The sequence below is a fragment of the Triticum dicoccoides genome, chromosome 4A (genome assembly GCF_002162155.2).
Source record: "Triticum dicoccoides isolate Atlit2015 ecotype Zavitan chromosome 4A, WEW_v2.0, whole genome shotgun sequence".
NCBI lineage: Eukaryota > Viridiplantae > Streptophyta > Magnoliopsida > Poales > Poaceae > Triticum > Triticum dicoccoides.
Window position 1 is genome coordinate 634,462,007 of NC_041386.1, and position 5,889 is coordinate 634,467,895.

General features: G+C 43.3%; 1 protein-coding gene across 1 annotated transcript in view; it reads right to left on the reverse strand.

The window, feature by feature from the left end:
- LOC119287579 (shaggy-related protein kinase alpha) overlaps window positions 1–666 on the reverse strand; it is a 5,322-nt gene extending 4,656 nt beyond the window's left edge. The window contains exon 1 of the mRNA XM_037567146.1: window positions 454–666. The gene's annotated coding sequence lies outside the window, so the exon portion shown is untranslated. The remainder of the gene's footprint in view (window positions 1–453) is intronic.
- Window positions 667–5,889: the final 5,223 nt, after the last annotated feature.

Genomic DNA, 5,889 nt, shown 5'->3' on the forward strand with positions numbered 1-5,889 from the left:
CATGTAGAAACGCAACAAAGCAAGATCGGCAATGTATATGCTAACCATGACCCATGGTAACTCCTGGTAATTAACTACGCCCTCCTCTAATTTCAGAATTAGCTCCCCCGTTACCAAAAGAGCAGGGGAGGAAAGGGGAGAACAGACGTTTCCCTATCGAACTGGGAAACCGAGACGAGTGCAGAGAACTGGAGATGTATGTGTGTCTGCAACAGGTTTGGGCAGTAAAAATCGGAGCTTCAACTGAATGCTCGGGAACACGCGCCTCCCCCCGTCCCCACGGCATGGCCCGGGGACCCAATGCCGCTCCGCCGCAGCGATCGCGCCTGTCCCCCGCCCAAGACCCACCGACGGACCGGCCCCAGGCGAAATTCGAGCGCCGATCCCCCGCGGATCTGGCCGCCCCTCGCGGATTCCAGCAGCAGAGAGGCCTGGTTCGGGGCGCGTACGTACCGGGTTGCTGCGGCGGCGAGGCGCTCCGGTGGACGGCCGGAACATAGGGCTGCGGCGGGCGCGGGCGGGGCGGATCGGAGGGCCTGGTCCGCAGCTGCCTCGGGGTCGCCTCCACTGGAGTGCGCTCCACTCCAGTCCAGTCCAGTCGCAGCAGCGGGTGCGGGTGCGGGGGTCGCGTCGCTGTGGTGGTCGGCGTGGGCCGGTGGGGTGGGGTGGGGTGGGGTGGGGAGAAGGCACGGGGAAAAGGAAATGGAGTTCCCAAAATAGCCTTCTCATGCCAAGAGCTGGGCGCCGGCTGACCGGCCAGGTGCATGGATCGGTCGTCTGGCCAGCCCTCGGATTGCCCGCTCTGCCGTTTTTCTTTATTGAAGTAGATAATTGCCTATGTGTCGTGTGGTTTAAACATTCTCCCTTTTTATATATATATAAGGTGTATTTGGCGCCGGCTGACCGGCCAGGTGCATGGATCGGTCGTCTGGCCAGCCCTCGGATTGCCCGCTCTGCCGTTTTTCTTTATTGAAGTAGATAATTGCCTATGTGTCGTGTGGTTTAAACATTCTCCCTTTTTATATATATATAAGGTGTATTTGTTTTTTTATAAAATTACACAATGTAAGGTGTATTTGTTCTAATTCCTCGTAATTCCGATCTTGGCCCTTCAGAAGAAAAAAAAGTATCTCTCCGCCGATTGCATGTATCTCTCCTTGTAGAGAAAAAAAGGAAACTATCTTTCTCCTGATTGTGTGTATCTCTTCCTTTCCTAACCTAAATGATTTACTTATCACTAATCTACAAATTAGAGAAGGGTAATTTTATCTAACTAGTGCATAATTATGTGCCTTGATGAAAATAATACACTCTAATGTGTATCAGTACATTCTAGTGTGTTAAAATCTTTAAAAGATTTTGTATGGAATGGTCATGATTTATCTGCCATCTTATTATAATTACTTATTTGGTATGAATTTATTGATTTATCAAAGAAAATATTGTTTTATTTGGTAAGTTAATAAACGCCGATGGGAGAAAAACCACAGATGCGAGGAAAAAAAATCAAACATGAGAAGGGAAGGGGAGAACGTATATACAGGTTGAATGAAGAACACGGTGAAATGGAAACCTTACATATATGTGTATGTGTATCTCTACTCCTAGAGAGGGAGTTGGTAGTCTTGTACAATTTGTTTTCGTCTGGTTTTTACGTCTCACCTCCCACCACCCCCTCCCATCGATTTTTCTCTCTCTTCCATTAAAAACCCAAATCCCATTACGTGGGATCTTGTTTCGTGTTTTGTTTGGCAGGTGCTGATTCAATTCAATCATGTAAATGATAAGTAATTAAAAAATTAGAAGTCGCACCATATATGATATCAATTTCATAAAAGACGCACATAAGATTTTTCTTGATAACCTAACAATACAAAATAAGATATTCCTCCACACCAAATTCCTAATCCCGCACGCAATGCCATTTATTATTATCATTATCTCTATTGACAATCACAAGTTTTCTAATACAACAAAAATAATTTATCTTTTTCTTTATGGGCGTACGAATCCGCGCGCCCCAGCGGAGGGACGCCGTGCGCGACACCATGGAAGACGTCGTGGCCGGGCCTAACACTGCTGTGATGCTCAAGAATGCCAGGACGTGGATCATGGCATCGAGGACGACTGTGGCGGAAGGTGGGTCACCGAGCCGCCACGTACAGACGTTCGTGGACGCGGTTATATTATATTTCTTGTCAGTCACGTAGAGACCCAGACATGCTATATTCTCAAATCAAATGTGGCTGTTCAAATGTCAAGAAATTCGTTAAGGAAATGTGTCCTACGATACTTGGTAGAAGTCGTCGTCATTCGTAGCAGTCATTCATGAGAATTTTTTTTTGAAAATCGAGCACTGAATCAATTTGGAAGTCAAACTATTAATACAATAGTTAGCTAGACATTTAATTACGTATGCAATTCATTAGGTCAATTTAAATAGGAAATTTTTCACACTGAATCAATTTGGAAATCGAGTCATTAATGCAATTAATTAATTAGGTAGACAATTATTTATGCCTAAAGATAATTAGAAGCAGGGAATTTTTTTTCCAATTAGTCAGATAGATAATTGATTTGGTTGATAGTTAATTAGGCATGTGAAGAATTAGGTAGGCGACTAATTATTTGTGTACTTAATTAAATCAACAAGCAGTTAACCGCGCTGAATCATTTTGAAAGCCCTCATGTGCAAGGACGATAAACAGGCTCTCGGCGACATTACCGAGCACCGCTTGCCAACATGGAGCGCATATTTCAGTGAAATTTTCGAAATTTCACATATTTCAATGGTGTCCAAAATATTTTTAACCCCTAAATTTTGAGGTAAATTCAAACTGATTTCAAAGTTAAATTAAATTATGTTAGAAGTAATTAAAATTAAGTGATATTTGAAATCTCAAAGTCCAATACAATCTCCGAAATATGCAAAATTTCCAAAATATTGCATATTTCGATTAGGTTTGAAATGATCCAAAATTAAAAACTTTAACGGCCACCATGCGCTCGCGACATGGGCGACTGAGCGTTCACCAAGATGGATGACGACTATGCTCTGCAGGATATCCACACGCTGACCATTGCCAAAATTTTCGCGGGTGAGGACAACATGACACAACATTGACCAGTTGGTTTATGCTATAGTAGAAAGGAAGAGTGTTCCAAAAGTGGTCCATGGTGTTGGAGAAAGGAAGATTGTTCGAAATAATAAGACGAAAGAAGAAAGAAAGAGTATTTTAAAAAATAAGTAGGAACGAGAACTAAAATTGGCGAGGAATGAGAAAGAAGAAGATAAGATGTCAACGACGAACACACTAATGTTGACCTGGTGCTAGATGGCGCTAATGAAACGTCTTGATGAAGAGGCTAAGAGTAGAAGATGTGGGGAAGGACGAGGAAGAGAAGAATGACAATTATCCCTTCTAGCATATGTGGGCTGGAGGTGGAGCTAGGTGACTAGGAATATGTTCAAGTTGCCACTCGCCTTCAACGTCAGTGTGCATTTGCAAAGTTGAATGGACCTTTTAGAATGTTCTCTATAACTATTTGTTGTTTGTGTCAATTGTATTGTTGGGGAACGCGGTATTTCAAAAAATTTCCTATGATCACGCAAGATCTATCTAGGATATGTATAGCAGCGAGAGGGAAGAGAGTGTCTACGTACCCTCGTAGACCGAAAGCGGAAGCGTTTATCAACGCGGTTGATGTAGTCGTACACCTTCACGATCCGTCCCGGTCAAGTACCGAACATATGACACCTCCGCGTTCAGCTCGATGATGTCCTTGCCTTCTTCATCCAGCAAAAGGGGCAAAGTAGTAGATGAATTTCGGCAGCACGACAGCGTGGTGACGGTGTTGGTGAAGAACAATCTCCGCAGGGCTTCGCCTAAGCACTAAGAAAACTATGACAGAGGATAAACTAGAGGGGACGGGGTTGCCGGCACACGGCTTGGTGTTTCTTGATGTGTCTTGGGTGCTAGCCCTGCCCCTCTATTTATATGTTGATCCTTAGGGTCGAAACTTGGAGTAAAAGTCTTCACAAAGTCGGTTTCAACCGAAAGGCAAGAGTCCTTCTCGGACTTCAGGGCCAGGTGTCAGGGTTCCCGGCGTCTGGACCAGACGCCGGGGTCCCTGGCGTCTAGCCCCTAGACTCTGCAAAACTTCCTTTTGCGCTTTCCAAAAACCTTGTGGGCTTTCCCCTTTGGTCCAAATAAGGTGTTGTCGTACCCAAACATTTCGGGAAACATCCAGAACCCCTTCCGGTGAATTCCGGAACCCTTCCGGAGACCAAACACCATTATCCCATATATCAATCTTTATCTCCGGACCATTCTGGAGTTCCCCATCAGGTCCGTGATCTTACTCGAAACTCCGAACAACATTCGGTCACCAACATACATAACTCATATAATACTATATCGTTAACGAACGTTAAGCGTGCGGACCCTACGGGTTCGAGAACTATGTAGACATGACCGAGACATTTCTCTGGTCAATAACCAATAGCGGAACCTGGATGCCCATATTGGTTCCTACATATTCTACGAAGATCTTTATCGGTCGAACCTTAATGACAACAAACGTTGTTCCCTTTGTCATCGGTATGTTACTTGCCCGGGATTCGATCGTCGGTATCTTCATACCTAGTTCAATCTCGTTACCAGCAAGTCTCTTTACTCATTCTATAATGCATCATCTCGTAACTAACTCGTTAGTCACATTGCTTGCAAGGCTTATAGTGATGTGCATTACCGAGAGGGCCCAGACATACCTCTCCGATACACAGAGTGGCAAATCCTAATCTCGATTTATGCCAACCCAACAAACACCTTCGGAGACATCTGTAGAGCATCTTTATAATCATCCAGTTACGTTGTGACGTTTGATAGCACACAAGGTGTTCCTCCGGTATTCGGGAGTTGCATAATCTCATGGTCAGAGGAACATGTATAAGTCATGATGAAAGCAATAGCAATAAAACTAAACGGTCATTATTCTAAGCTAACAAATGGGTCTTGTCCATCACATCATTCTCTAATAATGTGATCTCGTTCATCAAATGACAACACATGTCTATGGTCAGGAAACATAACCATCTTTGATTAACGAGCTAGTCAAGTAGAGGCATACTAGGGACACTCTGTTTTGTCTATGTATTCACACATGTACTAAGTTTCCGGTTAATACAATTCTAGTATGAATAATAAACATTTATCATGATATAAGGAAATATAAATAACAACTTTATTATTGCCTCTAGGGCATATTTCTTTAGTCTCCCACTTGCACTAGAGTCAATAATCTAGTTCACATCGCCATGTGATTTAACACCAACAGTTCACATCACCATGTGATTAGTTCACATCGCCATATGACTAATACCCAAAGGGTTTTTACTAGAGTCAATAATCTAGTTCACATCGCTATGTGATTAACACCCAAAGAGTACTAAGGTGTGATCATGTTTTGCTTGTGAGAGAAGCTTAGTCAATGGGTCTGTCACATTCAGAGACGTATGTATTTTGCAAATTTTCTATGTCTACAATGCTCTGCATGGAGCTACTCTAGCTTATTGCTCCCACTTTCATTATGTATCCAGATTGAGATTCAGAGTCATCCAGATCGGTGTAAAAGCTTGCATCGGTGTAACTCTTTACGACGAACTCTTTATCACCTCCATAACCGAGAAATATCTCCGTAGTATTCTAAGGATAATTTTGACTGTTGTCAAATGATCCACTCTTGGATCAATATTGTACCCCCTTGCCAAACTCATGGCAAGGTACACAATAGGTTTGGTACACAACATAGCATACTTTATAGAACCTATGGCTGAGGCATAGGGAATGACTTTCATTCTCTTTCTATTTTCTGTCGTGGTCGTGTTTT